General features: G+C 42.3%; 1 protein-coding gene across 1 annotated transcript in view; it reads left to right on the top strand.

Annotated features, from left to right (window-relative positions):
• Nucleotides 1–484: 484 nt before the first annotated feature.
• KIAA1211 (KIAA1211 ortholog) overlaps nt 485–10,081 on the top strand; it is a 41,993-nt gene continuing 32,396 nt past the window's right edge. Inside the window, exon 1 of the mRNA XM_009700274.1 lies at nt 485–690. The gene's annotated coding sequence lies outside the window, so the exon portion shown is untranslated. The remainder of the gene's footprint in view (nt 691–10,081) is intronic.

Raw genomic sequence — 10,081 nt, 5'->3', positions numbered from 1 at the left:
ACCCACTAGCAAACCAACAGAAATTTATCCTGTTCTCTTTGTTCATTTGTAAATTGACCTGTCTAGTTATGAGGCTACATAAGTAAAACACAGCTGGTTATTTTCAATTGCTTTTAATTCAAGGCAGAGGATCCAGCACCTCCCAAAGTGGAGTGACCGAAGCAGTGCTTGTCTTTTGGTGAAAAAGTCAAAAGTGTGGTGTACAGCCTTAAAAACGAGCCTCAGTGTTATATTCCGGCTCTGCAAAATTATCCTTTCTCTTCATCCAAATGTTCAGCTGCACTGACACCTCCAAGCAGATCCTTAAACCCAAGAGCAGATGTTTTAATGCTCTTACCTTTGCTTTGTCAATATGATGTGTCAACAGCAAGTTGTAGCCCTGCATTTACATTGCAAGCGCTGGGCTGCTTCGGGCTGGTGACTTGCTCTTTGACCTCATTCTTCCTTTGAACCTGCTGCTGCTGTGCATGCTCGTGAGCCGCGTCCCTCAGCCCTGCGCCTGTTTGTCTTGTAATCCGCAGACAAGAAAAAAGCAGGCAAATTCCAGCCTTTCAAGAAGCTCTTCGGCAAGAGGAAGAAAAGAGAGCCCGTGTCAGACTGCGAGGAAGCCAAACTGAAGCCCAGCCACTCCTTCGGCAACGTCTGCAACGGCACCTTCTCCTCCGATGAAGAGCCAAACGGTGGTCTGAGGTAAGCACACGCGGATCTGCTCCCAGCCTGTGCAAACACAAGGCTTGTTCTCCCTGCTTTTGATGGAACTAAATTTAAATTCTGCCTCTGGTGAGGGGTAGCAAGTTGTATGCCGCTTTTTACAAAGCGTGTGCATCTCTTTCTCTCCTCTGAACGTGACACCCGCTGCTGTAGACCCCGAGGTCTCGCTTCTTGCATGCGTTACTTACTGGGTACATGTGCCCGTCTGCAAAAAAGAAATCCCAGGGTGAAATGAATTTGAATCCGGCTCTGTGATTTAACAGAACTCCATGGTGAACACCTGAGCAGAGGTATTAGTGGCATCTGTGTTTTTAAAACTGGGAAAAGAGGAACTTGAACTGGCTGCTACAGGTACTTTATTGCATACTTTTGCCTGCAAGGTGGTATCATCAGGACAGACACATCCTTTTTCAGTCTATGCCGTACAGTTTTTGCATTGTAATTGGGATCAACAAATAGCCTGCTTTTATTGTGATCCGATTTGAATGTAGAGTAGAAGAAGGAAGAGAGGGGAGAGAGGCGCCTGGTAATCAGATCATATTCCAGTGACTAAGAGAAGATGACAGAAGGACAGCATGAGAATTTTCTGTAGAAGTGGTGGGAGAAAGAAACTGTACAGAATTATCTAGTCAGCAGTCTCTAACTAGGAACAGAAAAAAAAACCCAAACAAAACCGAAAACCACCACCACCACCACCCCTCCCGCAAAAAAAAAAAACCCTCACTCCAACAACAGTAAAAAGCCAAGCCCAGATGCACAACTAGTTGGGTCAGTAATACTTATTTCACTTTCCAACTGGACATCTCAGAGAGGTTAGCTGACTCCTGGTCAAAGCCTGGTTCTTTGGAAGAAAAGGAACTGTTGGCACTGGAGAGTGTCAGTATCTGAAAGTAACAAAAAAACTGAGAGGATCAAAAAAACATACCAAATTCCTCTTCTTGGGAAAGAATTGTGTATCAGAAACATCACCCTCCACAGTATTTTCAATGGTGCAAAATCATAGCTGTGAAAATGTGATTTTATTTTTGGGGGGTTTTTTTGATCCATTTTGTGAAATTCTGTAGGTTCTAAGTTTCCCCTTTGGTTTCTGCAGTGCAATTTTGTACGCATCTTTTGCCTGTCCCAGCTTTTCGGAAAACTTAAGACTGAGCACAGCCACGCTGTAGATGGAGATGTGACTGACTGCTGTTGCATTGCATTACCTGTGTGCATGATGCCAAGCAACTTGTACCTTTGGCCTCAAGAACAAACTAGCGAACATGAGCAAAACAAAGGGCATCATCTCACTATCAGGGATTTCGCATTCAGGGTAACTGAAAATGCGGTGCTACGCCCAGAAGCAAACAGTGATATGGGAACTTGTCCCATTCCTCAACAGTGAAGTGAAGGTGTGGCAGACCCTTGTGAGACTGTTAAATGCTTGCATTTTTAAACATATTAATTATTCTAATTAATAAAGGCATTAAATGTAAGCCTCTGGTGGAATAAATCAGACCGCACAATTTAAATCACGAGGAATTAGCAGATGTGAAGGGTCCCACGTCCCCTCTCAAGTGGAACATTTCTTTCTGCACCTGTCATTTGTGAGTTCTTCTGTTTTAGCCTGCTAGAAATACTCAGTCAAAACTCTGTTTTCCCTGTCAGGCTTCATGCTGCAAATGTGGGTGGGATTTGATAATAATTATCAGTTTGGAGGTGGTGTTTGCCATGTTACTTATCTTACAACAAGCATAGGTGTTCAGTGCAGGGCATTAGATCGCTTTGAGGAGCTTAGTTTTGCCACCCCTTTCTGTTTTCAGCAGCATGGTTTCCATCCATTATATTTTTTTGCCTTTAGTATAATTCAAATGTTTATGAATTCAATGCAGAGATAGGCTATTTAAGTAAAATAATGTATGTGGTTGTTTACAAGTTGTCTAACAGTAAATACATTGCCATATCTTCCACTATTCATACAGAAACGGACCAGAGCAAATATAGATAACTAATAGTATAGTTATATAACCAAAATCCCGAGTCGTTTTATAAAATCTGTTCTTCAAACTCTTTAAAAATGTACAACAACCATATATTTACAAAAGCTTAAGAAAAGTTCCAATTTTGCAACAAAAGTTCAGGGATGCTCCCCTTCCCTTAGTAGAGCTATATTTTTTCATCAACCTGTAAAGTACATTAGTTTCTTACATGCAGATGTTTCATGCGGACATTTTGTTTTGGGGAGAGGAGGTTGTTATTTTGAAAAGGTATTAAGGGAGGAAGCTAGAGACAAGCAAATAAATGATTATAGGCTAGGTAAGACCTCTGTACTGCTTCCAGGACCTAAGCTAGTATTTCACTGTGTGCTGTATTGGCTTACAAGCCTGCTGAGAGCTAATGCCTGAATCTCTAATGGAGACTGTGCCAACCGGGTGATGCAGACCTACCGGGAGCAATTTAGGTAATCTGCATACGGTGTAGATTGACTAACTGAGTTGGAAGCAGCCTGCGAGATCTGCCTGTCCATCCTTTCTTACAGATATTTCCTGGATTCATCAGATGCAAATAACTTGCTTGGTATCCTGATGTATGCACTCTTCAACATATTTATTCATCCTTGTTGTTTTGCAATTCCCAGGTGGGAGGTTTCCTACTGCAATTTGTCTTGCCCTGCCTTGTAAAAGACCAGAGTTCCTTTTCCCACTTTTATATTGCCTGCCCTTCTTGAGTTTACGAAGTTACAAGTGTATTTTTTAACTTTCCGTCCTAACCATATGAGCTAGGAGTTAAAGTGCTTATCACAAGACAAGTTAAGTTGCGTTTATGGAGCTTCACTAAAGTCTCCAGAAGGTTCTGTTCTGAGGCTGTGATTTATAAGATTTTGTATTTGTCTCATTTGTCACAGCTGACACTAAACAAGCATTGTGACGACAACCAAACCAGAAAGGCACTGCACAGGTGCTCTACAAAAAGTTTGTCATTCTGGGTTGATGTGCAAAGGCAGCGTGAGATTCGTTTTTTCTTATAGAGGATACAGTAGAGTGCCTTTACTTGGGCTGGATGCAATATTTCAAAGGACCTGGAATTAGACCTGTCAGGTCTTTAAGACTCAAGTGTGACAACATTGATCTTCTTCCAGGGAAAAGCCTCTCAGCAAACTTCAGTCTCTTGAATGTGCCTGTCCATGAAATGGAACTCCTTTATTTGTAAATCCCTATCAAGTTCTACATAATCCCTGTAAAACTGTTCTCAGGTCACCTACATAAAGCCATCCTCATTACGAGGAAGTCGCCTAAAGATCTTAGTTCTCTCTATGTGCTGAGGAAGACTGCCTGTGAAGAAGAAAAGTGAGAGATTTCCTGTTTTATAAACAACTTTGCCCGGTATTTACTGAATCTTTGTCAGCATGAATTGCTATTGGGACTGGATCGCAAATCTCCCAGCTCTTTGCCTGGTAGAGCTGTGCTAAACTGTACAGCGGTTACTACTCAGCTTATGAATTCAGCTGCTTTTCTGCTTGTGGGGACCAAGTGCATAAACAGTGTGATTTCTCCGAATGTATTAGTCCTTTGGAAATGCCTCATTTTGGCCAGCAGAGTTGGTATTTGCTGTTCAAACTGTACCCTTGTTGTACTTGAGCAGATAATTCAGAGAGATCATCTAAGTGCATTGTGTCACTTCCATGATTGTAGAAGCCAAAAGCATTCCCTTGCAAATATGGAGTTTGGTTTCTGACAAGTTTACCAGCAGAACTTCAAAATTATCTTTCCTTGACAATTGTTCTGACATCTTGCCAGGAAACTTCAGTTCTAGAAATGTAAACTGGGCATATGCAGAGCTGAAGGAAAAATCTTTCAGTACTTGTAATATTTGCCCAGTGTCTGTACTCAAAGATGGGCTTCACGTGAGTTTAAGGCAAGTATTTTGCACAGTTCTCATCACTAGACTATAGAGATAAGCAAAATAAGCAACGAACTGTTTATGGACTAAAGCTGGGGCAAGGAGCACAGTCTGTTCCCAAGCTGTGTCAGGAGTTTTATCGCTTGTGAAGGGAAGTTCCTGGGGGGAGGCCCCAGAGTGGCAAACCGGGATGCAGTGGCAGAGATGCAGCACAAGTCAGGTCATGCATCTGTATGGAGCTGCAAGTTGTGTGAGTGGCTGCCTTCTCCTGGTGGGAACTGAAGTCTCCTGAATTTCTCCAGGCAGTCCATCTGCCAGCACCAACAGTGAGTATTTCCATTTGAAAAAAGCAGAAGAAGGATTGGGGAGAGGGGAAAAAAAACACATTTCATTGTCATCTTAAGAGGCCTTCATTTAGTAATTCACTAAACTTAATTTTTATCAGAGGTTGGGTGGGTTGGGCTGTTTCACTGGTGGCTTACACCTGAGTCTGAAAGCCACAGACAGCCCGAAGGTGAAAAGACAGTGGTTTCATACCAGCCGTCAGCTTTTATAGTGCAAATGTGGCTTCTCTCTGCTTAAGAGAGGCCGATGGCAGTGGTGGAAAGAACGTCAGTGATGAATGGACGGGGCTTCCATGGGATGAGGCACCTGCACAGCATATTTCTTGGTAGATACCTGCCTGCTAGTGGCCTTCCTCAAAGGATTGTTTAAAGGTGAAATAATGTGATCAGGCTTTGATCAGTCAGTCATGGTATCGGCAATAAATCCCAGAGAGCTGTTGTTGTTTATCTAAGAGGTGTTTGACCTGTAAAGTATAAATTTTAATTTTACATGAATTTTTAAATTCTGTGCCTGAATGGCCACAAAGGGCAGAAGCACAAATTTTCAGGCAGAGAAAGGATAGGAAGCATAGCTATCAACATGGCTAAATCACAATCTCTTTAATGGATTGAAATTTGATAAAGAAGCCTACAAAAAGTGGAAACAAATGATGAATCACAGAGGGATGTAAAAGATAAGAGGGAGTCATTTGATGAATTCTTTACTGATAGGAGAAGGTTGGTCCCCTGTAAACAAGGAGGGAATGATAGCAACAAATAATGCCAAGAAAGCCACAGTGGTTTAGTCCCTTTTCCAACTTTCATGTTCATACAAACAAAGGGGAAAAAAAGGGGGGGGGAGAAAAAAGCAGCACTAGGTGTACTTTTGACATTACATATGTTTTTAGCCTGTGTGAACTTTGTTACTGTGAGTGCAGTTTATATTGGGTTTGTGCGTACATGGATAGCAGGAACATCACAGCTTTGAGAGAATACATATGCCGAATAAAATGCAGGTTCTTCTATAGGGTGCAGATTGGGACCTGTATTCCTGTGGTTGTTTTAATAGAAGTTAGAGATAGGAGAGGCTTGTTCAGTGCTCAACCACCCTTTCTGTGATTGTTCCCAGCTGAGCATTTACCTTGGAAAACAAAATTATTCATCTGATTTTTCTAAACAGTGCACTCAGCTTGCAAATTTCTGCAGGTATTTGTGGTCTTCTGCTTCTCCAATAACAGCATATTATAGAAGTCAGGTCTAGGAGGTGATACAATTTATTCACTATTACTCATCTCTTGTATCTCCATTTTAGTTTCTGAATATTTAATTTTCATTTTGCATTTCATGTGAATGAGAGCAACCCATCTGCATCAAATGTGGCCTTGGTTACTAACTGCTGATCAGTGGCATTCACTCTCGTTGTCATAGAGACTGGCCTGAAAAATGAATTTAATTATATTTTCCTCATCTTTCAAGTGACTCTTTTATTATTGCTCAGGTAATTACCTGACATGTACCTTGAAAGCATACGTAGTGATTGATTAAATAAGGAAAAAAAAAACCAAACCAAAACAACAGTCAGGAGAAACTGCTCAATCTCTTTCTTTCTGGACTTCGGATTAGCTCTTGAGCAATTGCAGCCTCTGCTCTGGTAGCACATTCACCTTGCAGCTCAGATTTCCCCATCATTCAATGGGTAATGCGCTTCACGTGAAGAGTGTCTCCCACATTGCTTTGGGGGGGATGGTGAAAAGAGTAGGGTGGATGTTACGGTCTTCTCTTCTTAGCATTGTCCTGTACTACCTGTAAACATCAAATTTGGTGCAGATGAAAGTCAGCAGCAGGACACCAAGACTCACGTTCCTGCTCCAGGCCGCCTCAGGGATTTCACTAAAGGCTTGATCCCGAGGTACAGTCTGTGCTTGGCATCTAAATTAGATGGACTCTTATAAAGCAGACATATCAAAGTAATTGTTGGCATACAATCTGTCCCAAAATTTCCAAAAGCAGCTTGTGATTTTTTCAAATCTTCATAAAGTGAAGTCTTGCTTTTACCTCCAACTCAGACTTGTAAGCCTAATGTATAAACTTTTAATGTCTGTGAATTGTTTTTTTCTGCATGACTATTAGAGCATTTGATCTCATGAAAATGATTCATCAACAGTTCAGCTGTTTGGTTTCTAAATTTGAAAGTGAGGAGGAGGGAAACCCAACAACCTATAAATGATAACTTGCAAGAATTTGCTTTGTTAAAATAGGAAGAACAAGAAAACTGTATTTAATGTATTTGTTTAGTAGCTGGTAGTATGATTATACATTCATAAATCCCTATGAATTGAAGGTACTGGCTAAACATGAAAACAACCAGACCTAGAGAGTCAGAAACTTTTGTGGTTTAGGTCCAGGGGAACATCCTGATTCCTTGTTGGACAATTTCAGCCACTACTTTGACACATTTTTGCGGGGATGCAGCATTGGGCAGTTCTGCATGAAGCAATCTAGACCGACAGTAAAAAAGTGATCTGTCTACCTGCTAGCAGCTTCAAAGATCTCCCAAAATACCTCCTCTCTGTCACATCCAATTTTCATACACTGGGCAATTTTATTTTTTTTCTTTTGCTTATTAGCCTGATTCTGCAGTTGGCTTTTGTCAGTTTTCTAATTTCCTTTGTAAGTGCCTGATTTTCAGTGCCTTCCTGACCCCAGTGGGAGTTCCTTGGTGCAGTGCTGCTTGGTGCCCACCTGCTCCTGGAGGCTTCATCTTAGCAGCACTCCGATTTCAGTAAGTATCTCTTCAAGGCCAAGCAGAGCAAAGCTGCACATGGACATTGCAAGGTTTTTAGAGACAAAGCATGCTTGGATTTTCCTCGCTTGTGGCAGCTGACACGGATCCATGTAAAACAAGTTTCTCATTTCTGGGTTATGAGGTGTGTTGTGGGAACAAAGGGGTGTTCCAGGACAGAAAAGGTAGAGGCAGAGAGCAGCTTTGCTCTCTCCAGTTCTTTGTTTGCATGGATCTTTTTATAGGACTTATTACAGATTTTGGTGAAATTGGAGTTGTTTCACCTTTTCTGTAATTTATATCACACCTGAGCAGCACAGGAATAGGAGCCACAACCACCTTATGAATGGCCATTTCTGATGCATGCTGAGTGCCATGTGGTCAGGGCAGAGGAGTGGGAAAAGCCCTTGTCAAATGGTCCCAGGTGTCTTGACAGAACATAATTCATAAGACTAACATCATGGTCAGCGTTTTTGTTGATCTTACCCTTTCTTGACACCTCAGCTCTGCCTTCCTCCATCCTATTACCAACTTTCTTAAGTCTTTGTGCTCCAGACGCTTTCTTCTCAGGTATGCGAGCTAGGACTTTTCACTACTTGTTGCAATTTTAGCACTTACTAGAAATTAGCACTAAATGCCATCAGCTTGCCATTTTTTAATTTATTTTTTTTTTCAGCTGCTAGTTGAGTGCAAAGATGCCTCATTATGTACACTGTGGTTTGTATATCACCCTGAGAACTCCTCAGCAGGCTTTGTCTCTGCAACAGTCCTCAACATTTTATACCAGGTCCCACTCTGTCTCCTTTTCAGCTTGTCTTTCAGCGTCAGCCCTGGTCATGACTAGCTTCGTTTTTATCTCAGTAATCCCAGAACTCTTTTTCACTCTGGTCTTCCCTTCTTCCATCACATACGCTGTCTTGCTTCAGTCTCCCTGAAAGGTTAGGCTGCCTTACTATCCACTTGTCCTCTCCCTTGGCTTGCTTTTGGATGTTTTCATTCCATTCCCCCCTCTTAGTTATCATATATTTTATTTCCTTCCAGATTCTGCATGGCAACTGTCTTTTCACCAGCTGTTAAGGTCTAGGGCTGGGCTCCTGAACCAAGCAGAGTTGTAACCTGTAGTGTAATGTACTGTCTTATTTCTTCTTCCTTTTCTTCCTTATGAGCTAAATGCAATCACTATATAGCACTTATTCCTGCCAAGGCTAACTTAGACTTTTCACTTCCTTTTCTGCACATTTTTGCCATACTTTAGAGCAAAGTTTGCATAAACATATGCTGCTATTTGCTAGAATAGTGTCACATGCAATGGATTGCCAGGTTGAGTGTGAAGAGTTGGACCGTTTAGAGCCCTGTTCCTTCCACTAGTCTGCACATTTCTGTGATAACTGGTGAATTGTCCGCAATCCTCAAGCTGCATTAGGGATTCACTTGCAGAATTACTGGAAACTAGAGTGATGCCTACCTTTGCTCTGCATACGGAGACTTTGTGAGATTAGACAATTTGGTGAATAATTACATAAAATTCATGTGTCAAGAACTATCTAGGCCCACCTCATTAACCTTCTTGTCAGGCAGCAGCAAGGGCAGGGCTGCTCCCTCTGGGAGGGCGAGCAGGGCACCAAGAGGGATCCCACGGCAGGGTAGGGGCTTTGTTGCCCAGGGCCCAGTCCCACGGTATCTAAGCAAGACAAGCAGGACAGATGCCGGGATGGTGGCCAGGTCCAACCAGGAGCACAGATAAAGCAATATCTGAATGATAAAGCAGGTCTGAGGCTGAGCCAGAAAGTCAGTCTGTAGATGAGGATCAGATCCATGGATCACACCAAAGGTCCACAGTTGAGAAGGCAGCGCCAAGGGCAAGCCAGGAAATTGGTCTGCAAATGGAGGTCTGGATCAAGGGACTTCGTGGCCAAGCACAGTTGTGGCTGAACTGGAGACCAGCACTCCTCCAGCATAGCTCAGGACCAAAGCCTCAACTGTGATCTTAAATAGAGCTCCTGGACCCATGTGTGTGGGTGGAGGTCCCAGATGAGGCTGGTCAGGGATATTCAAGCTTACTAGTGGACTCAGGGCCTTGATACTTCCCATGATTACTTTTTATGTCCTTAATTATCATGATTTTTAGCTAGATTATTAGCATGTATTAAAGATGCATTGGGTGTACTTGAAGCTAGGCTTGATCTCTACTTTAAAAAAAATAGATTTATGGTAAATTCATAGGTTACGGATGCCTTGGTGACACCAGACTGGAGCTTTGTATAAGCTAACGCATCACATCTTTGAAATGAGCAGAGTTACTAACACAGAGGCTGCAAAACAGGTTGTTGGCATCCGTGGGACTTTGGTGGGTCATAACAACAGGACTGTGCAGTTTTCCCAGAGTTCG

The sequence above is a fragment of the Cariama cristata genome, unplaced genomic scaffold (assembly GCF_000690535.1).
Source record: "Cariama cristata isolate BGI_N322 unplaced genomic scaffold, ASM69053v1 scaffold2160, whole genome shotgun sequence".
In the NCBI taxonomy this organism is placed as follows: Eukaryota; Metazoa; Chordata; class Aves; order Cariamiformes; family Cariamidae; genus Cariama; species Cariama cristata.
Note: the sequence above shows the minus strand (reverse complement) of the source record. Positions and strands in the feature narration are given on the sequence as shown.